General features: G+C 38.0%; 1 long non-coding RNA gene and 1 other non-coding gene across 2 annotated transcripts; both read right to left on the bottom strand.

Moving 5' to 3' along the window:
* Window positions 1-1251: 1251 nt before the first annotated feature.
* Window positions 1252-25521, bottom strand: LOC121816050 (uncharacterized). Its single transcript, XR_006055506.2, has 4 exons — window positions 25322-25521; window positions 24457-24641; window positions 6716-6882; window positions 1252-1789 (listed from the first exon to the last, which is right to left on the bottom strand). It is a non-coding gene; the product is annotated as an uncharacterized LOC121816050 (long non-coding RNA).
* On the bottom strand, window positions 16852-16959 carry LOC114117399 (U6 spliceosomal RNA). The gene has a single exon (XR_003591099.1). It is a non-coding gene; the product is annotated as a U6 spliceosomal RNA (small nuclear RNA).
* Window positions 25522-25879: the final 358 nt, after the last annotated feature.

The raw sequence follows: 25879 nt of genomic DNA, 5'->3' as shown, positions 1-25879 counted from the left end.
CAGGATTTTAAAAGGCTCCTGGGCGGGACTGTACTGGGCCGAAAGTTTATCTCTAAAGCCTGTGGAGGAACCCTTTGACTATTTCTTTGGGACAGACTGTCTACTTTTCTTACTGCAAACAACACATCTGACTAATGAGATCTGACCTGACCTTTAGTAACTTAGGTATATAGTCTTGGAGAAATTTTATCATCTATCATTGAAGTGCACTTACCCCGGGGAAATAAGTTGAGAACAACGTCAGAGCCTGAATCATAAGAATGCAGAGCTAAGGGAATGTACTGGAAGATAACTCATCTAGAAGGAGGTGAGGGGTTATATGAAAGCATTCTAGAATTTTCCACTTAGATCAAGCATTCCATTTTTTATTCCATATGGTACCTTTTAAAATTTGGGAGAACAATATGTGTTCATTCTCAAAATTTTTGGAAAATAAAGAAGTATGAAGAAGAAAAAATCAGTTGTATTAGTACCACAGAGAATTTAATCTTTTGTTATATTTGCTTCTAAACTTTTTCTGTGCATATACAGATATATGCTGTGCTTAGTCTCAGTCCTATCTGACTCTTTGAGACCCCATGGACTGTAGCCCGCCAGGCTCCTCTATCCTTGGGGATTCTTCAGGCAAGAATACTGGAGTGGGTTGCCACTACCTCCTCCAGAAGATCTTCCCAACTCAGGGACTGAACCCAGGTCACCTTCATTGCAGGTGGATTCTTTATCATCTGAGCCACCAGGGAAGCCCAAGAATACTGGAGTAGGTAGTCTATCCTTTCTCCAGGGTATCTTCCAGATTCAGGAATCAACCCAGGGTCTCCTGCATTGTAGGCTGATTCTTTACCAGCTGAGCTACCAGGGAAGCCCTATACACACAGATATACAGGTTCAGATCATTGAAATGACACTATATACATCTATGCACAGTTTCTTTCTGATCATTCTATATTATTTCACATGCATTTTTTAATGATTTCACAATTTCATAAAAAATCTTTTCCATGACAAGGTTTAATTACATTAACCATACTTTTCTTTTTTAGACATCTAAATTTTCCCCTAGTTTTTAGCCATTGTAAATAGCATGATAAAAAATAATATTATACATACAACCTTATCCTGGTTTGCCTGGAAACTTTAAAGTTTTTTTGGCACATATTGATAAAATGCTTTCCAGAAAATCTGTACATTTGCCAGTATTAAGTATTATAATTCTTGAAATACGTACAAAAGTAACAGGTCAGATTGAATATCTCATTTTAATTTCCATTTATTACTGTAGTGCTGACCATTATAAAATGTTTTTCATAGATATGTTTACTTTTTATTCTTAAAAGTGTCAGTGTCTTTTGCTAATCTTTCTGTTGAGAAATCACTTTTCTCATTGATTATATAAGTGTTTTACAAATGAAGGCTATTAAATCTTTACATACTAATGAAAATAGTCTGGCTTTTTGGGTTTAGATTGTTTTATGTGCAGAACTTTTACACAATAAAATAACTTCTATACAATAAAGTCTATATTTTTTTTCTTAATGTTTTTATGTTTAGATTCCTTTCTTAAGTGCGGGCAAGATAAATGCTATTCATCTAAATTTTATTTTAGTTAAAAAATTTTTTTTTCATCTTCTACATTTACCTCTTAAATCCCTTTAGAATTTAGTTTAGTTTATGGTTTGCAGTAAGGATCATGCACATATTGTTGAGAGAAGATTCAAAAAGAAGGCAGCGTTCCAAGTTTGGGAAGTGCTGTTCACTTTCTGTAAGCAAAACTCAGATTGTCGGGTCCCACCTGCAAGGAAGAATCAAATAGCACAAAAAATCAGATTTAATAGCCAAAGTTATACTGATCTGAAAATGCAAATTCATTATTAGTCAAATGCAAATTGTTTACTAGATAAACTGCTTCAAAACATAGACTATATGGAAAAAAATAAGAGGGCCCTTGATATTTATTTATTCAATGCAAATTTATTGATCACCTCCATGAACCAGGAACTGTTCTTGATTGGGAAGTGACTGGAATTACAACTGCTATGCCTGAAGACATTGCACCTGTATATGCTACACTGCTGCTGCTGCTGCTGCCAAGTCACTTCAGTCATGTCCGAGTCTGTGTGACCCCATAGACGGCAGCCCACCAGGCTCCCCCATCCCTGGGATTCTCCAGGCAAGGACACTGGAGTGGGTTGCCATTTCCTTCTCCAGTGCATGAAAGTGAAAAGTGAAACTATGGAATAGTAAAGCATTGTCAACTCAATATGTTTCATATGTTTGCAAGATGCAATTCTTCTAAAATATAGCTAATTCAGAAATGCCTTATTATAGAACATAGCAATGTTATGAGGGAATGCAATGACTGAAGTTTCTGGCAAACTAAAAAAATTACCTAAAAAGAGAGAGGAGAAGAATAATATTTTATCAAGGCTTACCCAAGGATGATAATAGATTTTGGTATTACAGTCACTAGAAAGTGATACTAGGTAGTGAGTTGGCAAAGTTGTGTTATATAATGGCTTGGCAATAATTTCCCAAATGTAGAAAATATTCTGCAAAGCCATCAAATTCCTTTTGGGATTATCCACCCACACTTCTTAGTTGTCGAGATTCTTTTTTTGGTATCAAATTAGAACACATTATCTTGACCCACTGTGAAATAGCCTTGATTGAATTATGCCTGAGGCCTGTGCCCTTGGCGTTTACTGAGGGATATAGCCTTATGAAGTTCACTGCTGCGTGTGTCACAGAAGTAAGGACATTGTCTAACAACTTACTCATCTTTCACGTGACATTCCATCCAAAAACTTCCTCTCTCCCTTCCTCCCTTCCCTCCTCCCTTCTTTCATTTTCTTTGTTTAAGCTTCTGAATCCAGTTAATTTACATTAAGTTCTAATGACATTAACTACAGAAAGCCAGGCCCGTCTCCTGGTCTGGGCTTCCTATTATTTTTATAATTCCTTAGTTTTAATTTATTTTCACTTGTGTTGTTTTATTTCCTATTTGTATTTCTTTTGGTAATAGGTCATTTGTTCTGATTCCGTTCTTACAAAATGATATTCTGATAAATGATTACTTCCTAGGTATTTTTAAAAGGTTTTCATATATCTTGATTTTATTTACTTTTACTGGTGTATAGTTGGTTTACAATATTATAGGAGTTTAAGGTGTACAACATAGTGATTCCATTTTTAAAGGTCATGCTCCATTTATGGTTATTATGAAGTATTGGCTATATTTCCTTGCGGTGTATTCATTTTATGCATAGTAGTTCTGAGGTCTAGTCTTTTCCTCTTGTCTTGCCCTTCCTCCTTTCTCTCTTTCCACTGGTAATGACTATTTTGTTCTCTATATCTGTGAGTCTGTTTCTTTTGTGTTATATTCACTAGTTTGTTTTATGTCTTATATTCCACATCTCCCTAGGTGTTCTGGTATTAAGAAGAAAAGCAATGGCAGAAAAGTTTTAGCTTGCATGCCAGCACACAGCAATGGCAATGGTTGCCTGGGGCCCTGTGTGAAGAGGGAAAGGACGATAACTCAATTAGCAATGTCCGCCACGAGCTTGGTAGGAGAAACTGTTGGCCCTTCCATCACGTATTTGATATTTATGTCTTAAACAGAATACATGACTATTCTGATAACAAGCAAGCATAAACAAGATAATAAATGGCTTTCTGATTTATAAATCAGTGATTTGTAAGTTTCATTAGCCCACATCCATTCCCCAAAGCATGACCATACCTATGTTAAATGAAAAAAATTGAGTTCTAAGCTTCATGGGCTCCTTTTCATAAATCTGACTAGCACTGGCTTCAAGAATAGGTAAAATAGGATTCTTTCTCAATCTAAAGAATCTGGCCCCTAAATCTCTCTCCCACTGGCTTTTCAATTTATGAAAGTGTGCAATTAGAGATACATTTCTTTAGATTCTAAAAGGTAGCCGTTATTGACTCTTAAACTGAAAGACAAGTAGTCCTATACAGCAGGGGTCCCCAGCCTCTGGGATCTAATGCCTAATGATGTGAGTTAGAGCTGATGTCATAATCATAAATATAAAATACATAATAAATGTAATGCACTTGAATCATCCCCAATCCATCCCCCCACCTCTGATCTGTGGACAAATTGTCTTCCACAAAAATTGGTCCCTGGTGCCAAAAAGGCTGGGGACTGCTGCTACAGAAGAGTAACACTTTAGCTTTTACCAGAGAATTAGTTGTTTGATTGGTAGTTTAGAAGAAGCTGGAGAGTGGGGATAATGGGATACTAGGAGGGTATGAGAAGCTAGAAGAAACGGGTGATGGAGGAGCTAGACTTTGCTTATTTCACAGTCTTGCCCGGCTTAGTCCAGCAGCTCACTCGAGTTAAGCAAAGAGTAAGTTTATAGACACATCATTATTAGCCCTAAATAATGAGGAATGTGATAATTCTCTAACAAGGAGTTAAAAGGAATATACAGGCAACCCTTAATGATCAAATACCAACTTATATGTGGATGGAGAATTCTTAAATTTCTAGTAGATAATTTGTTATTCAACTTCTCTCAAACCCAACAGACATATTTCTGAGAGGAGCTGGTGTTTTAATTGGCATAACAGGAAAAAAAAATGGACAGTACTGCTCATGTATTTATTTATTCACTGCATTCTGTGAATAAATTGCTCCATGTTCCTTCTGTGCTTGCATGGGTCTGGTACAGGGCAATGCTATTCAGGATGCAAAAGTAATGGAAGACACAGGAACTGACAAGGTTACATCTGGGTTGGGAGATGAGTGATTGGTACATGAAACAACTGGGGGAAAATACTGGGGGGATAAAATCAAGTGTTAGGGTCCTAGGTTCAGGTTGCAAGCACTATAGAAATTCAGAAGCAAGAAAGATCACAGGAGGAGAGAAATCAAAGAGCAGTCACTTTGAAAGGGATTGCAAGAAGCCACTCTTCCTGTCTCAGATGTCAGCAGTAAACTCTAGCTCTTAACCACCCTGGGAAAGACCGAAATCAACATTATGTGATATTCCACACCTGCCCTGGACCATTCCAGCACATCGCACTCTGAGAACAGCATATTCACCATCCAGAGAAGGAAATAAATTATGGACTCTTGAAAGTTCTAAAATAGTTTAAAACTGAAAAAGCAAAGAATTTCTATTCATGCTGTGTAAGTTCTTTGTGATGAATTATGAAATTCACTCTTCTAGTCTGTGGATTGAGATTTATACCTGCCATATCCATTGACAAAGACATGTTCATTTTTGTTCAAATTTAGGAAACTGTAGCTACCATTCCATAATCTAAAATGCAGTATATAATTTGAATGTATGAGCCAGCTGTTAGGTAGAAGGTCCCTCAATGTGAGTTTTACCAGTTGTTTCCTCATAATTAGTCATTTTATGTTTTAGAACTCTATTTCTATTTTATGCCTCCAACAGGCCAGTCTCTTGGGTAGGGGAACTAAGGCAGTCATTTCAGGTCCAAGCTTGAAGGCTTTATCATTAGGCACTGTACCTTACCCCTGTTGACTAAGTATCATTGGGATGAAACTTCAAAATCTCTATTGTTAAGAGGAGTATCTCAGAGAGCCTATGAAAGATGCTGATATTATGGACCCTTTCAAATATACTGTCTTGGCTGTACTCTCCTCGACCCTTCACCTTCTCAGGGATGGCTGTGGCCCTGTTCCTATATGGTGATGAAGACAATCTAAGTCCATTTGGAAATCTCACTACTTTTCCTCAGTTCACGAATGAGTTCTGGAGGGTCCTGGAGGTGCTAAGTTGTCAGGGTCTGAGTTGAGGCTTCTCCACTACAAACTTTTCTCTTCTGGTGGGTATCTACTGACCTGTCACCACCATGATTGATCCTTGGGCCTTGGTTCTTAAAGCCACTTTGAAAATTCCTGGTCCTTTCTGGACTGCTGGTGCTTTCTATGATATTCTTACCTCTCTCATACTCAGAGAGCAGGGAACTTGGTGAATGAAACTGTATCCCTGACTTCCTAGGCCCCGCTGCTCCCCCAGAGCCCAAATCTTGAAGAGCCTTTCTCTGTATAAATCACTGAGCCATGTATGCAGTCATCGCTTCTTCCCTCCCCCACTGACTCCTAACTCCTCAGGCCAGAGAACGCTTTTCTAACCTGGAGCCAAAGAAGTCTTGCATTTATTCATAATTTTTTTAATGTTCTCAAAAATTAAAACAGTGGTTCTCAAAGTGTGGTCCCTGGACCGGCGGCATCAATGTCACCCAGGAACTTGTTAACATGCAAAGCGTCTTCCCCTCTACCCAGCGCTACTTAATCAGAAACTCTTAGAGTAAGGTTTACTGATCTTTGTTTTAATAAGCTCTCCAGTTGACTCTGATGCTAGATAAACTTTGAAAAATACTGATCTATTCCATGATTTCTGTTTCTTCCCCTGGTGCATTGGTTCTCAGATTTTAACATACATCAGAATCTCTGGATGGCTCGTTAAAACAGATTGTCGGGTCCACCTGCAAAATTTCTGATTCATTAAGCTGAAGAGAGTCCTGAGACCTTGCATTTCTAACAAATTTCCAGGTGATGCTGATGCTGCTCTTCTGGGGACCACATTTCAGAGAACCCTTGCTCCATGAAGAAGTTTTAGGTCCATAATTGTGAATTATTTTTCCCGTCTCTCCCAGTAAGATCCATCTAGTTATTATTGCTAAAGTAACCAAATATATTCTCTAGGAATCTACTTACATGTGGTTATTTCTGATCCAAAACCATCTCTCACAGATTTGACAAGGGCATATGCTAATGTTTTTGAAAGCCAAGAGCTGATGTTAGGCCAGCAGGGCTTAATCTTTTTCATCCCAGATTCCTCTCCAATTCAAGGGCTCCCAAGGCTAGTCCATCTGTAGGACATCCTACAAGATTCAAAAGGAGAAAAAGAGTCCATTGTTTATCTAATAAGATCTGGCTTACAAACAGTAGATCAGAGTTTGTTTGGCTCCTTACCAGAATTCAGAGGTTGAGAAAAATATGATTGTTGAGGAATACAGAAAAGTTAGAGAAAAAGGGATGAACAAGGAGGTCGGCGGGGCGGGGGCGGGGGGCAGAAGAATGAGAAAATGCTTTGAGGGTCATTGAGGTGAAAGCTTTTTGTCATGATTTGGGGCAGAAGGGAGAAGAAATTTAACCTCATGAAATCTTGCAGTTTAATTTTTGGTTTCAATATCCCCAGATTTAAGGAGAATAAAAAGTGGCCACCAACTCCCATCCCTGCTTTGTTGTATTTAAATTCACTTCCTTGCCTGCAGCATCATCAGGGTCCCCAAAGCCCTTGATCCCATTTATTTTTTACCTGGCCTCCTGAAGCGACACAAAGTCTTTTTTGGCTTAATTACCACAGAACAATTGCTTTAAGTCTGCAGGGCACAGCCACACTTTCAGCTAGGCAAGCAGCCACTTCAGAGAACTCTTTACCCTAAATTTGATCTTTTTTTCCTAAAATTCTATTTTGTTAAGTGGCCCGCATGATTCTGAAAGTACCGCCCAAAAAACATACTGAATATCAGTTACCATAATTATTGGGATGGTTCAGCATCATTTATTAATAATGCCAAGGACTGTTATTATTAAACTAGTCCCGAGGGTTCCCAGAACATAAATAGGACTATTCCACTTGAGGTAAAGTTGCAAAGACTTTTTTGCTGAAATAGCACTCCCATTGCCACTATAGTGACAGACATAGATTCCTCTCTTTATACTGATGTTCCAAAGAATGACGTTACTTGTGTTCTTTCAGATACTTGTTATGATTTTCTACCTCTATCTTTTTACTCTTTCTGGCATTAAACACAGCCCTTTATTTCTTGTGTCATGCAATAAATATTTATTGAGTTGAATTGAATTAAAATAAACTCTTGAGACTTCCAGTTATAGACTAGAATCAAAGCTTCTTTTTCACTCTACTCTGTGAAACCAACAATGCCAACAGCAATACCAAAACAACAATAGCAACCACAGAAAAGAATATGAAATAAGGAAGAAGCAAAGCTAGGGAACAACAGTCTATGATGAATAGTTGTCAAGTATAGTAATTTGTGTACCAAATACAAGGACACAGCCAAGGATGGGCACATGGCTTGACAGACTTGAAAAGCAAAAGCATTTCTTCAAAGTAGCTGGCCATGCTAAGAACCAAGTCAGTTTTTACTTTGTTGTATTAGTAGATTTGGCAGGGTACAGGTGTGGTTGTGCGAGTATCCCATACCTGGTTTAACACCAGAGAGAGAAAGGAGATGAGGAGCTGAATGATAACCTGAATGGACCTACCATTTCTACAAGGAAAGGCTGTCAGATTGATGGGGGAGATGAGTGAACAAACATGTGACGATCAGTTCAGCTGCTGCTGCTGATGAAGAAGATAATGAGGAACATTTTACATTCACAGATAGGTATGCTCTTTAGCAAATCCAGATAAGGAAGTAGTCTCAGGTAATCTAGTCTATTGCAAGTTTTCTGAAGAATGCTTTGTTGTGTTTCTAAGTTGATATATTAATAAACATTTAAGTGACATGCTCTGAAAACTATACAGAATATATAATGATACATTGTGTCCAAATCCAAATGCAATGTAGAAATATATCTTTAATAAAAACTTAAATCAGAAAATGAGGAATAATAGTTACTAAATCACCATTAAGAAAGAAACATTGCATGCTAGAGGCAAGTGAACTTATTACTTACCCCAAAAGTGGCACCAGAACATTAGACTGAGAACATGCAGTGCAGATGTACGTGGTGGGAGAGTGTGAGAAAGCCCTAAGCCCAAGGTGCCTTCTGTCTCTACTCAGTTCATGAACCCTTCCTGCACAATCTTTCATAAATAATTGATCCACAAGGAACTGGTCTCATTCAAAGTTGAGTAATAATCAAAAAGCAGTCACATAGAAAAAAAGTACACAGCAAACAAAAATCAGGTAAATGATATTCACCAGATGAAAACTTGTACCGCAGAATGTTTCCCCCTGATCACAATTAATTAAAAAATGTGGCCCCTAGAAATAAGAAACTAAAGAGGAGATAAAAGTATTCAAATATGTGGTGAAAGGAGGCGAAGAGTGAGTAGTCAAAGATTTGGGAAAGATGAAAGAGTAAAATAAAACATTATAGCCTCAGAAGCCTCAAGAGACTCAGCAAAAATCAATGAGAAAAGACAGGAGAGAGACAAATGTAAAAAAAATAAATAAATAGACTCTGAGACAAGAAGGAACATACAGAAGATAATGGAAAACTATCCTTACTCTATTAGAAGAAAAGAATAGGTTAAATAGGAAAAGGTGCAAAAGGTATAATAGAAAAAGTTTTGGAGGATAATGAAGACTTGAATCTCCTGACCTCACTATCTTTAGGACTTTACTCAAATTTCACTTTATCAGTAAGGTTTTCCCTGATGTCCATATTTAAAATATCCACCTGGATTCTGTCTCCCTTCCCTACTTTATTTTCCTCCAGGCAATACCCGAAGTTTACACTGAATAGAATTATCAGTATCTTAGACACCACAGGAAAAAGATATAAGTTCAGATAAAATGCATAAAGCGAAAAAATCTGAGGACAACTTGAGCAAAACACCACTGTAATGAGACAGTTCCAAGCAGTCTAAAATATAGGTGGTTGGAATCCAAGAATGAGGAAGGAGACAAAAAAAAATTTGAGGTCGTAATGGCTGGAAAATGTCTAAATTTGATAAATACTATAAACCTGAAAACACAAGAAGCCCAACGAACCACAGATGAAATACAAAGAAAGTCACATCTGGATACATCACAATCAAATTGTTGAAAAGTACTAGTGATAAGTAGAAAATTAATTGTAAAGGCAGGCAGGGGCTAGGCGGAGAGGAGACTACAATATAGAGAGAAGAGCAAAGATAAGGAAGACAGCCGACTTTTATCAGAGCCAGAGCACAGTAAAGCGACATCTTCAAAGTATCAAAAGAAAAGTGTCAACCAAGAATTCTATAAACTACAAACATCTCTTTCAAATACGAAAGTTAATTGTCAATTTTTATTTTCTATTATGATTTTTTTCACAGATTTTAAAAAGGTGAATAAAAGCTTAGAATGTTTATTTCCAGCAGGCTTATGCTACAAATAATGTTGAAAGAAGTTCTTCAGATAGAAGAATATGATACTGGAAGAACTTTGGATCTACACAAAGGGATAAAGAACACTGAACATGGTATGTGTTTAAACAAAGATACTTTATTTTTTACTTTTAAAATCTCTTTAGAAGATAATTGACTAAAGAAAATAACCATGTATGTAGAGGTTTGTAACATACAGAACTAAAAATATATGACAACAATGTGTTTGTTTGAGGGGAGAAGAAGTAGGAGTACACTGTTGTAAGGTCCTCAAAATATGTAGGAAGTGTTAGAAAATCATTTGAAGGTAGATGACAATAAGAGAAAGGTATATGCTATGAAATGTAGGGCAACTGCCACGCACAAAAAAAGGTAAATCAATAAGTCAATCTCATTGATAAAATAGAATACTAATTTTTTTTTAACTTTAAGAAGTAGGAAATGGAGAAAAAAGAAGCAAAGGATAGATGGGACAGATAGAAAACAAATAGCAAAAGGATATATTTAAACCCAACCATGTTACTAATTGCATTCTATGTAAAGGACATAGAGATTTCTATAGGAAGTCCACATTATATATAAAGATATAAATAGGATAAAAATAGGAAAGCTAAAAACACTGATTTGAAGAATGCTAGAGTGATTATATCAACATCACACAAAAAAGATTTCACAACAAGGGATATAACTCGGAGTTAATAATAGTATTAAATTTGTTTGAAATGACTGTTTTTGACAACTTTGTTAAGTTTTATCATTGCTTTGGAGGGCATATCTTCTGAGCTCCTCATTCAGGCCTTCTGAAAATTCCACATCTCCCTCCCCCACCCCTGGAGTGCTATAAGAATGATTATTGAATTTATTAAATGCCTTTTTAGCATCTTTGATATGATCAAAATTTTCCCTTTTTGCTCCAACAAATTACTCTGATAGACTTCCTATGTACATTCCTTGAATAAATCCTATTCATGTTGTTTTATTCTTTAGTTATCCAGCTAGATTCTATTTGCTTTAAAAAAAATTTTTTTTTTTTTGCAATTGTACACATAAGTGAGATTACAGTCATTTATTTTTTATTCACAAAGTTTTGGTATAAAAGTTGTTGAGGCTTTGTAGAATGAATCAGGAACTTCTGTATTTTTTTCTATGGCTTAGAATCATTTAAATTACATAGGAACCAGGTGTTCTTTAAAGGTTAGATAGACTTCAGCTATGAAACCAGTAGGTAACATTTTCAGCGGAAAATCTTTTGACCTTTCCATTGTCTTCTCTGGTAATTGGTCTATTCAAAAATTTTCATGTCTTCTTCTTGAGTTAATTTTGGCCATTTATATTTATCTGAGAAATTATCCATGTCCTCTAGATTTGCAAATTTCTTGCCACTGAGTTTCATATAATTGTCTTATACATTTAAAAAAACTCTTTTACATTGTAATTTGTCTCTTTCCATCCCCAGTTTTCCATATTTTTGCTTTCTCTTATTTTCTTAATCAAGTTTGTAGTAGGTTATGTATTTTATTGGTTCTTTTGAAATACCAGCATTTGGATTCATTAAGCATTCTACTAAATTTTCTCATTTTGTTAGGTTCAGTTTTTATCTCTATACATTCTCTTTTCTTATATTGCAAAAAAAAAAAAATTCCTATACAGGCACAGGCAGAAAATTTCTTCTTTTTTATCTTTCTTATTTAAAATAATAAAGGCATTATGACCATGTATTATCGTTTTTTAACTCTGAGGACATCTCTGTGTACGGTAAGTTCATGTATGAAGTGTTTTCCTTTTCCATTGCTTTTTGTAGAGTTTATCATATTAGTTTTGAGATCTCCTTGATCTAATGGCTATTTAGAGGTATGTATTTTTACTTTCCAAGTAGTTAATATTTTCTACTTTGGGTCAATATTTTTATTATTTATCCTAAATTTTATTAGGTTATTAATAATCTTAATTTGTACTGTTTTCTTTTGGGACATGTATATTAATGATTTCTACAAATATCTGATGGTATATGAAGACTATATATTTTCCACTAGAGGTTTCCAAAACTATTCTAAAGATTTATTAAATTGAATTTGTTGATATACTACTCAATCTCTCATTTTCTTTATGTCTAAGTATCAGATTCTCTGATTCTGAAAGAAGTGAACTGACTTCTCCCTCTCTGATTGCATTATAAGTACATTCTAGGAGGTTTGCTCTGTGTATCAAGCTCTTATTTTTCAGGTGAAGAAAGCATATAGCTATTATAACCTCATAAATATTGTGCTTTTTAATAATCACATCATATTCATCTGTACCTGCATCATTGTGTTACATTTATCAGTACTTTTAACCTTACTTTCCTCTTTGCCTAATTTTAATATTACCACTACTTTTGTTTGCACATATTAGTTTTGTACCTGTCAATGTCTTTATTTCTGGGGGAGGGGAGCAAATAATTTATTTAGCAAAACAGAAATATAATTAGATTTCACCAAGTTTACAGTTATTCAGCCTTCTTTGTTGAGCTCTCCTGAGTGGGTAGCCATTCCCTTCTCCAGGGCATCTTCCCAACCTAGGGATGGAACCTAGGTCTCCTGCATTGCGGATGGATTCTTTACCAACTCAGCCACTAGGGAACCCCCCTTGAAAGACCTGAGATTCATTCTAATAACACATCTTAAATTTGCCCTAAAAGGCTCAATAGAGATTAAAATTACTTGTTTTCTGTGAAATCTCTAGAAAAGTGGTACAGGCAAATCTATTTGCAGGTCAAGAGTAAAAATGCAGATGTGGAAAATGGACCCAAGGACGCTGGTGGGGAAGAGAGAGAGGTGGGACTAACTGGGAGATAGCACTGACATAGCGCATACTGTCATGTGTAAAGCGGCTAGTGGGAACCTGCTGTGTAGCATAGGGGGCCCGGCCTGGTGCCCTCGGATGGCCTGCATGCTCAGTTGCATCCAGCTCTTTGCGACCCTATGGACTGTAGCTCGTCAGGCTCCTCTGTCCGTATGATTTTCCAGGCAAGGTTACTGGAGTGGTTTGCCATTTCGTCCTCCAGGGATCTTCCTGACCCAGGGATGGAAACTACACCTCCTGCACCTCCTGCATTGGCAGGTGGATTCTTTACCTCTGAGCCACCTAGGAAGCCCCCGTGATGACCAAATGGGTGGAAAGGATTAGGGGTGGGAGGGGTTAGAGGGAGGGGACAATGCATATATATAGCTGATTCACCCTGCTGTACGGCAGAGACTAACACAACATTGCAATTACACTCCAATAAAAAGAGTGCTTCAAAAGCATTTTCTTAAAAAGCAAAGACAAGAACTTTCTATTTTTCCTTTAACTATTCTTAACTAATTATTCATTTAAGGGTGGTTTATAAAAAAAGTTAGCTTAATTATAAAACTTTTGCTTTCTTCTAGATAAAGTTATGTTTAGAGTTGCCGCCATGACAAATTTTTTACTTATATACTCACATTAAATTCTAGCAAGCACTCTTTTTATGGAGTCACGACCCAGATAATGATGATGATGTGATCACTAATCTAGAGCCAGACATCTTGGAATGTGAAGTCAAGTGGGCCTTAGAAAGCATCACTTCGAACAAAGCTAGTGGAATTCCAGTGGAGCTATTTCAAATCCTGAAAGATGATGCTGTGAAAGTGCTGCACACTCAATATGCCAGCAAATTTGGAAAACTCAGCAGTGGCCAGAGGACTGGAAAAGGTCAGTTTTCATTCCAATCCCAAAGAAAGGCAATGCCAAAGAATGCTCAAACTACTGCACAATTGCAGTCATCAAACTCGCTAGTAAAGTAATGCTCAAAATTCTCCAAGGCAGGCTTCAGCAATACGTGAACCATGAACTCCCTGATGTTCAAGCTGGTCTTAGAAAAGGCAGAGGAACCAGAGATCAAATTGCCAACATCCTCTGGATCATGGAAAAAGCAAGAGAGTTCCAGAAAACATCTATTTCTGCTTTATTGACTATGCCAAAGCCTTTGACTGTGTGGAGCACAATAAACTGTGGAAAATTCTGAAAGAGATGGGAATACAGGCCACCTGACCTGCCTCTTGAGAAACCTATATGCAGGTCAGGAAGCAACAGTTAGAACTGGACATGGAACAACAGACTGGTTCCAAATAGGAAAAGGAGTACGTCAAGGCTGTATATTGTTACCCTGCTTATTTAACTTCTATGCAGAGTACATCATGAGAAACGCTGGACTGGAAGAAACACAAGCTGGAATCAAGATTGCTGGGAGAAATATCAATAACCTCAGATATGCAGATGACACCACCCTTATGGCAGAAAGTGAAGAGGAACTAAAAAGCCTCTTGATGAAAGTGAAGAGGAAAGCGAAAAAGTTGGCTTAAAGCTCAACATTCAGAAAACGAAGATCATGGCATCCGGTCCCATCACTTCATGGGAAATAGATGGGGAAACAGTGGAAACAGTGTCAGACTTTATTTTTTGGGGCTCCAAAATCACTGCAGATGGTGACTGCAGCCATGAAATTAAAAGACGCTTACTCCTTGGAAGGAAAATTAGGACCAACCTAGATAGCATATTCAAAAGCAGAGACATTACTTTGCTGACTGAGGTCCGTCTAGTCAAGGCTATGGTTTTTCCAGTGGTCATCGTATGGATGTGAGAGTAGGACTATAAAGAAAGCTGAACCCTGAAGAATTGATGCTTTTGAACTGTGGTCTTGGAGAAGACTCTTGAGAGTCCCTTGGACTGCAAGGAGATCCAACCAGTCCATTCTGAAGGAGATCAGCCCTGGGATTTCTTTGGAAGGCATGATGCTAAAGCTGAAACTCCAGTACTTTGGCTACCTCATGGGAAGAGTTGACTCACTGGAAAAGACTCTGATGCTGGGAGGGATTGGGGGCAGGAGGAGAAGGGGATGACAGAGGATGAGATGGCTAGATGGCATCACTGAGTCGATGAACGTGAGTCTGAGTGAACTCTAGGAGATGGTGATGGACAGGGAGGCCTGGCGTGCTGCGATTCATGGGGCCACAAAGAGTCAGACACGACTGAGCGACTGAACTGACACAGAGAAAAGTGCATATAGTTCACAGAATTTTTACAAAGTGAACACGTCTGTGACTACTACCCAGATCAATATATAGAACAATATCAGCACCTCAGAACCCTCCCTGAAGCTGCTCCCAGTCCCTGACCCCCCAAACTTAACCACTGTTCTGACCCCCATAAGGATAATTTAGTTTTTCCTATTTTGAATTTTATATAAAAGATGTTATACAGTATGTGTGTGTGTGCTAAGTTGCTTCAGTCACGTCTGATTCTTTGTGACCCCACAGACTGTAGCCCTCCAGGCTCCTTTGTCCATGGTATTCTCCAGGAAAGAATACTGAAGTGGGTTGCCATTCCCTTTTGCAAGGGATCCTCCCGATCCGGGGATTGAACCCGTGCCTCTTATGTCTCCTGCACTGGCAGGTGGGTTCTTTACCACTAGAACCACCTGGGAAGCCCAATGTCATACCGTATACCCCCACTTTTTGTGTCATTTCTTTTGCCAAAGTTATGTTTGTGCATTTTTCCCATGTTCTTGTGTGTGGTAGCAGATTATGTTTTTATTGATGCATAGTATTCCATGATATAAATATACCAATGTTTCTTTATCTAGTCTATCACTGATGAACATTTAAGTTATTTTCACTTTTGGCAATTACAAATTATATTACTATAATATTTTTTGTACATGTATTTCTGTGTATATTTGCTTGATCCATAATTTCTTTTCCCAGATATATACTTCACAAAAATTCATAGACCTATACATCTGTGATTTTTTAAAAAATATAAATTTATTTATTTTAATTGGAGGCTAATTACTTTACAATATTCTATTGGTTTTGCCATACATCAACATGAATCCACCACAGGTGTACAAGTGTTCCCCATCCTGAACCCCCCTCCCACTTCCCTCCCCGTACCATTCCTCAGGGTCATCCCAGTGCACCAGCCCCAGGCATCCTGTATCCTGCATCGAACCTGGACTGGCGATTCATTTCATATATGATATTATACATATTTCAATACCATTCTCCCAAATCATCCCACCCTCTCCCTCTCCCACAGAGTCCAAAGACTGTTCTATACATCTGTGTCTCTTATGCTATCTTGCATACAGGGTTATCATTACCATCTTTCTAAATTCCATATATATGTGTTAGTATACTGTATTGGTGTTTTTCTTTCTGGCTTACTTCACTCTGTATAATAGGCTCCAGTTTCATCTACCTCATTAGAACTGATTCAAATGTTTTCTTTTTAATGGCTGAATAATACTCCATTGTGTATATGTACCACAGCTTTCTTATCCATTCATCTGCTGATGGACATCTAGGTTGCTTCCATGTCCTGGCTATTATAAACAGTGCTGCAATGAACATTGGGGTACACACGTCTCTTTCAATTCTGGTTTCCTCGGTATGTATGCCCAGCAGTGGGATTGCTGGGTCATAAGGCAGTTCTATTTCCAGTTTTTTTAAGGAATCTCCACACTGTTCTCCATAGTGGTTGTACTAGTTTTCGTTCCCACCAACAGTGTAAGAGGGTTCCCTTTTCTCCACACCCTCTCCAGCATTTATTGCATGTAGACTTTTGGATAGCAGCCATTCTGACTGGTGTGAAATGGTACCTCATTGTGGTTTTGATTTGCATTTCTCTGATAATGAGTGATGTTGAGCATCTTTTCATGAGTTTGTCAGCCATCTGTATGTCTAAAAATATGGAATACTTCACGAATTTGCATGTCATCCTTGCGCAGGGGCCATGCTAATCTTCTCTGTATCATTCCAATTTTTAGTATATGTGCTGCCAAAGCGAGCACTCTATGATTTATTGTATGTATGTTACACTTCAGTAACATGTTAACTTAGTAAAAGATAAAAGAGAATGTAAATAAGAATCAAAATTAAGAAGAAATAAGGCCAGTCTCAAGAAAGATTTTAAAAAATAATAAAAGATTATAGCATTTGAAAACCTATGTATAACAGACAAACACCAAGAAATTACAAGATGTCAAAACTGACACAAAATGATATAGATAGCTTAGATACACCAGTTAAATACCAAGAGTACTTAAATATCAATTATTGCTAGCTGAAAGGGTGTCTAAAATGCAAACCATCCCCTCAGATCTCAAGTACAGATGGTTTTTTACATTAGCATTACTAACATTTCAAGGAAGGATCAATTTCTGTTTTATAACAGTACTTAAAGAACGTAGGAAATGAATTGCCCAGGTTATTATGTGAGGCCAGTGTAATGACTTCATAAGGAGATAGGAATAAAACAAAAAATACACAATAGGAAATGATAGGTCTGTTTCACTTATGATCAAAAATGCCAAACTATGTAAAAAATTAATTATCCCTTTTAACCCTGGAATGAAGGGATGGTTTAACAGGAGAAAAGTTTGTCAACATAATTCACCAATGAGTAGACTAGCATAAAATATTTTTATTTATTAAAATATTATTAATCTCAATTGATGTAGAAAAATTATTTGAGAAAACATAAATAAGTCAATATCTATTTATAAGTCTATCAGGAAACAAGGAACTGCAGGGACTCACTTTAACTGAAAACTCACAACAAAAACTATACTTATGGAAAAACTGAAGATGCAGTTCCTTTCTAATTGGGAACAAGAAAAAAATACTATCATTGCTACTATGTAACATAAATTGGAAGTTTTTTTCAAGCAATAAGAGACGGGGGAAAAGAGCTGTTAAGTATAGGAAGGGAAAAACAAAAAGCCTTATTACCTATCCATTGGTAGTGATAAATGACTTCCTAAAAAAAATCAAAAGCATAAATCATAAAGGAAAAAACTGAATTCAATTCTGTCAAGGTAAAAATTGCTGTTCAACAAGATATAACATTGATAAAGTTAACAGACAGATAATAGTTTGGGAGAAAAGATTTTCATTGTCTAACACGAATCGAGCAACTATATCCAGCACTAGAAGGGAGCTTTTGCAAAAATCAGCAAGTGGAATAATCATCGTGGAAAAACTAGGCAAATGCCATCAACAGGTAATTTCCAGAAGGGGAGACCTTAAGTGCTATGACAAATAAAAGACGCTCAAAGTCATTAGCTATCATAAACTTTCTACCATTTGAGTGATGAAATTCAGAAAGCAGGATGTGCCTATATCAGCAGGGACGCTGTGACTGGAAAGCAGTGAAGGGAAAGACAACAGGTAAAAGAGGTTGGCACTGAAGATCATGTCAGAATTTTTCAGCTGTAATAAGTATGAATCAGTCAGTTTAGTCGCTCAGTCGAGTCCTGCTCTTTGTGATCTCATGGACTGCAGCACGCCAGGCCTCCCCGTTCATCACCAATTCCTGGAGTTTACTCAAACTCATGTTCACTGAGTCGGTGATGCCATCCAACCATCTCATCCTCTGTCGTTCCCTTCTCCTCCTGTCCCCAATCCCTCCCAGCATCAGGGTCTTTTCCAATGAGTCAGTTCTTCCCATCAGGTGGCCAAAGGATTGGAGTTTCAGCTACAGCATCCGTCCTTCCAACGAATATTCAGGACTTATTTCCTTTAGGATGGACTGGTTGGACCTCCTTGCAGTCCAAGGGACTCTCAAGAGTCTTTTCCAACACCACAGTTCAAAAGCATCAATTCTTCAGTGTTCAGCTTTCTTTATAGTCCTACTCTCACATCCATACGATGACCACTGGAAAAACCATAGCCTTGACTAGACGGACGTTTGTTGGTAAAGTAATGTCTCTGCTTTTTAATATGCTGTCTAGTTTGGTCATAACTTTTTCTTCCAAGGAGCAAGTGTCTTTTAATTTCATGGCTGTAGTCACCATCTGCAGTGGTTTTGGAGCGCAACAAAATAAAGTCTGTCACTGTTTCCCCATCTATTTGCCATGAAGTGATGGGACAAGATGCCATGATCTTAGTTTTCCGAATGTTGAGTTTTAGGCCAATTTTTCACTCTCCTCTTTCACTTTCATCAAGAGGGTCTTTAGTTTTTCTTCTCTTTCTGACATAAGGGTCATCTGCATATCTGAGGTTATTGATATTTCTCCCAACAATCTTGATTCCAGCTTGTGCTTCATCTAGTCCAACATTTCTCATGATCCGGGAGTTGGTGATGGACAGGGAGGCCCGGTGTGCTGCTATTCATGGGGTTGCAAAGAGTCGGACACGACTGAGCGACTGAACTGAATTGAACTCTGCACATAAGTCAAATAAGCAGGGTGACAATATGCAGCCTTGACATACTCCTTTCCCAATTTGGAACCAGTCTGCAGTTCCATGTCCAGTTCTAACTGTTGCTTCTTGACTTGCATACAGATTTCTTAGGAGGCAGGTAAGGTGGTCTGGTATTCCCATCTCCTTAAACATTTCCACAATTTGTTGTGATTCACACAGTCAAAGTCTTTGGTTTAGTCAGTATAGCAGAAGTAGATGATTTTCTGGAACTCTCTTGCTTTTTCGATGATCCAACGGATGTTGGCAATTTGATCTCTGGTTCCTCCGCCTTTTCTAAATCCAGCTTAAATATGAATAGCTTTCAGTTAAATATGAATATTTATTTCAGGTAAATACGAATAGCTTTCAGTTAGCGGCTCTTAGGGGCTTTTATGCCAGAGGTGGGAGATGTGACCTGGCATTACTAATAGTATTGGCAGATCATTTAAGCATTAGCATTCAAGATTGTTTTTTTCAGACTATAGATAAGACTCTGAAATGTTGTGAAGACACACACACACATAAGACCAAACAAACACATGTAGAACTTTGATTCTATGAGAATGTGCTCAGAAATTAAAAGAAGTAGAAGCATTTTTAGCTGAATGGCATTAGGATAGTCCTGCTGATTCTGGAGTCTGCAGTATCATCAAGGGTTTCTCTGCCAGTTTGGGCATAGTTCTTTTCTGTACATTGACTTTTCTTGAGTAGTAAGCGATTGGAGCCTAGGGACAGCTGGACAGAGGGACAGCACAGAGGGACGCCTCAGTGCTTTATATTTATCAGACTACATTAACACAGATGCTGAAGCCACATGTTGCCTAATATTTCAGAAAATAATCTTCATTCTGCTGCATTCAATGGAGTCTCTGTATCCAGTAGAGGACGCAGTGTCCCAGAAAAGGTTACCTTTCTTAGAAGAATTATGTAAATATCTAGTTATTGAGCAAAATCTTGAGGTTGTTTAATTTTGGAGTGCTATGGATCACCTATTGTTGTTTAATTGCCAAGTTGTATCTGACTATTTATGACTCCACAAACAGCAGCCCTGCCAGGCTCCTCTGTCCATGGGATTCTCCAAGCAGAAATACTGGAATGGGTTGCCATTTCCTTCTCCAGGGGATCTTCCCGGCCCAGGGATTGAGCCCATGTCTCCTGAAGTGGCAGGCATATTCTTTACCACTGCACCACATGGGAAGCCCATGGATCACCTACACCTCATCGTGAATACAATGAAGTACCTCCAGCGGCCCAGCTGTGAAAGATGAGGAGAGGATCCTGGTGGTTCTAATTTCACATTTCTCTTTATTTATAAACTTGCTGTAACAAGTGATGATGGGCCTCGTAATTCTTTCACCCGAATGTTCATTTTAAGCCCATGAGTGGGACAATTATAGAATCACATCTGGAATCCTGGAAAGAGAAGTTTCCATGAAGCACAGAAAAACCTCTGCAGCGACAGAAATGGGAACAATCCCTTTGATCAGTTTTCCAGTAAAGTGCTGCACAACAGACTACTCCAAAACTGTGTTTAACTTTCAGCTTCTACATCAAACCTCATGATTTTATGAGTCAGGAATGCAGGGAGAGCTCAGCTGGGCAATTCTACTATACCATATGGTGTCATGTGGGGTCATTCAATAATATTCGAGCAGGGGTTGTCTGGTCTGGAGGGTCTAAGGCATTTTCACTCTCATTTTGGTGTCTTCTGGAAAATGGCAGGAAGCTGGGCTCTGTTGAATTCCTCTTCCCCTCTCTGAAGTCTCAGGGCTTCTTCTTGTGGTCTCTCAAGCAGTGTACTTGAGCCTTTTGGCATCCCAGGACTCCAAGAGACCAATGGAGAAGTTGCCAGCCTCTCAAAGAATATCCCAGAATTGGAGTAATGCCATTTCTGCTTTACTATATTGGTCAAGGTGCTCACAGGCCAGCCCAAAATCATAGGCGGAAGGGGAATTAGACTCCACCTCCTAGTGGGAGGAGTGTCAAGGAATTTTAACCCACATGATAGGGGACAATTATTTGTGCTGTTACAGTACCCAAATAGCACTGATGGACAGTACTTTCTAGTGGTGAGAACATAGCCTCTACAGTTGAACTGCCTGGGTTCAAATCCAAGCCTTACGATTTTAGCTATGTGACTTTGTATGTTAAAAAAAAATCAAATTTATTAAGATATAATTCATATGCAGTGACATGTATTCACTTTAAGCGTGAATTTCTATAAATTTTGTCAAATTTATATACCTGTATAACTACCAATACTATCAAGATAAAGAGCATTTCCATCACCCTAAAATGCTTCCTTGTACTACTTTTCAGCTAACCTGAAACCTCTAATCCAAGCAATCCGTGATCTACTTTCTATCACTATAGATTAGATTTGTCTCTTCTAGAGTTTTATGTAAATGGAATCATATAGTATGTACTCTTATATCTAACTTATTTCACTTGGCATGGTTTTGAGATTCATGCTTTTTTTTGCACATTTCACTATTCCTTTTCATTTTCTAGATGTATTCCATTATATAGATATACTAGAATTTGTTCATTCATCTATTAATGGACTTATGAGTTATTTCCAATTTAGGCTATTGTGAAAAAACCTGCTAGGAACTTTTGTGTATAAGTATTTGTGTAGACATATGTTTTTATTTCTCTTCAGCAAGTTCCTATGAGTGAGAATGCTGGGTGTCACTAAATATAGGCTTACCTTAAATTGTGAAGATGTTTTCATAGTGATTTTTATCATACTGCACCCCATACCAATATGAGAGCAGCAGTTGCTCAATAACCTTATCAACACTTAATATTATCTTTAACCACTCAAATGCATAGATATGTGGGTAACGCATTATTATTTTAATGTGCACTTCCCCATGAGCAGTGATGCTGAGGAACTTTTTATATGCCACTAACACTTTAATCTTTTGTACAGAGTCTATTCAAGTTTGGGGGACATGTTTTTTAATTCTTTACATGCTTCAGTCTGCTCATCAGAAAAATAATTGGAAAAAAAATGGGATAATTATACATACCACATGGCATCTTTGTAAGGATTAAATAAACTAATATATGTAAAAGCAGCTAAACAAATCCTGGAATATAGTATATTAATTTATTATTGTAGCTATAACAAATTACCAGAAACTTAAAAGTATAAACAATAAAATTTATTATCATACGGTTTTGTAGGACAAATATTTGACACAGGTCCACTGGGTTAAACCTAAATTGCTGTTGAGACTGTGCTCTTTTCCGGAGACTCTGGGTGGAGGGAATTTTTCTAGCTTCTAAAGGACATTCACATTTCTTGGCTTGTGGGCCCCCTTCCTCTGTCTTCAAAGCCAAAAACAATGATCTCTCTGTCTTTCTTTCGCTGTCAGGTCTCTATTTGACACTCTCCCCTTTTGTATCCTCCTCTTCCACTTTTAAGGAATCCTGTGAGTACATTGGGCCCACCCAAATAACCTGAAATAATCTTCCTAGATGATTATATGATTATCAAACTTAATTCCATCTGCAATCTAATTCTTCTCCATGTATCATAACATATTCACACCTTCCAGGGATTAGGACATGAGCATCTTTGAAAGCCATTATTCTGCCTACCACACATAGAAAATTAGCCTTTCTTTGTATTATTATTACTAAGACTTGAGTTAAAGAGTTAAAGACTTGCAGAGTTAAAAGGCTTGCATTCAAATCCTGGTTTGTCACAGCCATGTGGTATTGGGCAAGTTAATTTCCTTTCTGAATTTCCATTTGCTTAGCTACAGAATTACTGACAATCACATGACCCACCTTTACAGAATTTTTGTGAGGAATGCATAAGACAGGATAAGTAAAAGTGCTATATATCCCACCTGAAGCAAACACATCTGATTTCCAGCTAAAATGGTGAATTAAATGTATAAAGTTATCTTACCTCGCTAGAGAAACTCCACTAAAGTAAAAGAATGAAAATGTGACCCCCCACCCCCGCCCCGCCAGAAAAAAGCCAGCAAATTGCTGAAGCAGAGGATAAACGGAACAGTGAAGTGGTGACTAAGTTCTAGCAGAGGGAACGTCACTGTCACTGAGAAAGACACTCCGTTGCCTGGCAGACGTCCGGGAAGGGGAAGGCTGAGAGGCACCAGGGGCTGGGGAAGGGAAGGTGGGGATAGAGCCCTAGGCTGGAGTTAGGGACAGGGGGAAAGCCTGTTAAACTCCTGGCCCTGCTCTGGCCTGGGAGCGGCTAGATGACTACAGGAGGCCAGCAGTTCATTATTTGGAGAAACTGAACCAAAAAAGGTGCACAGTGGAGGGCAAAGGAAATAATTCATGGTGGAACACTGGAGGCTCAGCAAATAGATACATTGCCCGACTCCTTCCACATACAGGGATAGAAACCAGGTTGGAACTGAAAGAATTTTTCCCAGCAGAAACCAAGTGTTCCCAGAGAAAAGACTTTAACAGATGAGTTTCCCTAATAAGTTTCATGTGGCCTTCTACTCTGCAATGATATCAACTGCCAGCCGACTTTTTAGTGCCTCACTCCTAAACGTGATTAGTCAGTTCAGGATCACAGACATTTGAAGAAAGTCTTCAATATAAAGGACAGAGAAGAAAACAAATAAATAGGAAGAAAGAACTTGAATGAAAATGGCAAAGCAGGGGGCAGAATAGAATGTAAAATAGTTATAGTATACATTCTCAGAGAGAGAAGAAAGATATTGCCTTGATTAGGAAGAACAGTGTACTGTAAAAACACAAAATCAGAGAATGAGAAAGACCCCTTGGATATTAAATATACAATTACTGAAAACAGAGCTAAATACTCATCCACTCTAGTTGGAAGTCAATAGATGATATCAAAATGTATAAATCAATAGGTGCAGTACACAATAAGCATGTTATTTGGAAATGTGTAGCAAGTATCCAAATAATTAGTTACCCTCAAATGAAATAGTTTTAACTGGAAGGCTCTGGACTGAAGAACTAGAAGTTAGAAATCAGCGGGGCATGGATCCGGAAGCTTATTCCACTTGGATTTAAATTTTATTTAGTTCCCTTTGTCTCTTTGTGAAAAAAATATTGTAGTAAAATATATGTAGCATAAAACTTACCATTAAAGACACTCAGTTTGCTCACAAGGTTGTGTAACCCTCACCACTATGTCAGTCTCTGAATATTTTCTTTGATCCAAAGGAAATCTGCCTCTTAAAAAGTCACCCCATCTCCTCTCCTTCCATTGCCTGGCAACCATCGATCTGCTTTCTGTCTTCATGAATTTGCTGATTCTGGATATTTCCTATAAATGGAATCGAATAATATGTGGGCTTTGGTAAGTGTCTTCTTTCACTTAGCACGTTTTTAAGGTCCACCCACCCTGTGGCAAGTCCTGGTACTTCACTTTTTCCTGTGACTGAATAATATTCCATTGGTGAATAGACCACATTTTGTTTTTCCACTCATCAGTTGATGAACATTTGAATTGTTTCTGCCTTTTAGCTGTTGTGAATAGCCCTGCTATAAACATCTGTGTGGAGTTTTTGTTGACTACCTGTTTTCAGTTGTTTGGGGTGTGTACCCAGGAGTACAATTCCTGGGTCATGAGCAACTCCGTTTTTAACAATGCAAACCCACCAAACTGTTTTCCACAGTGGTTACACCATTTTATATTCCAGCCAGCAGTGTGCAAGTGTTCCAGTGTCTCCACATTCTCATCCACGCTTGTCCATTTGTCTTTGGATGAAACTAAAAATTTACGGAGCTCTCAGTAGAACTAAAAATGATGTATAGGTAGCACTGTGATAGATCAACAGTATGAAAACAAAACCACAATTTGATATCGTTAATAAAGTTTGGGGACTGTTAGAGCCTTACTAGGTATATTCATTTCCTTGCTGCTGTAACAAACTACTACAAACTTAAAGGCTTCACCCAACAGAAAATTGTTCTCTGGAGGTCAAAGTAAAAAATGGGTCCTACCTTGCTAAAATCAAGATGTTGATAAGGCTGCGTTCCACTCTGGAGGCTCCAGGGAGAATCTGCTTTCTTGTCTTTACTTCCTTCTCTCCTTCAGCTTCTAGAGATTGTCAGCATTCCTAGACTCTTCCCTGTATTCAAAGCTAGCAGGGTAGCATTTCCTCTCCTCTCTGACCCTCTCCATTTTTACATCTCCTTCCTCTGACTCTGATCCTCCTGCTCTCTTATAAGGACGCTGTGATTACACTGGGCTCACGTGGGCCATCCAAGATCATTTTCCCATCCCCAAATGCTAAAGTTAATCCCAGCTGCAAAACCCTTTTGCCATGTAAGTTAAGGTGTTCACAGGTTCTGGGGGTTGGGATGTGGATGTTTTTAGAAGGCTATTATTCAGCCTGCCACAGCAGGGAAACCATTGTAAACGAAAGTCTCACATGGAGAAGCAGTCAGAAAGGGCTTTGTCAAGTAGAAAGTGGGAAAGTGATCTGGAGAATTTCTAAACCTCCCAAGCTTTAGTTGTCTAAGCTAAGTTTAGTTTGGTAAAAGGATAAACATGTTATC

Source organism: Ovis aries, chromosome 12 (assembly GCF_016772045.2).
Source record: "Ovis aries strain OAR_USU_Benz2616 breed Rambouillet chromosome 12, ARS-UI_Ramb_v3.0, whole genome shotgun sequence".
NCBI classification, from domain to species: domain Eukaryota; kingdom Metazoa; phylum Chordata; class Mammalia; order Artiodactyla; family Bovidae; genus Ovis; species Ovis aries.
This window is presented reverse-complemented; position numbering and strand designations above follow the sequence as displayed.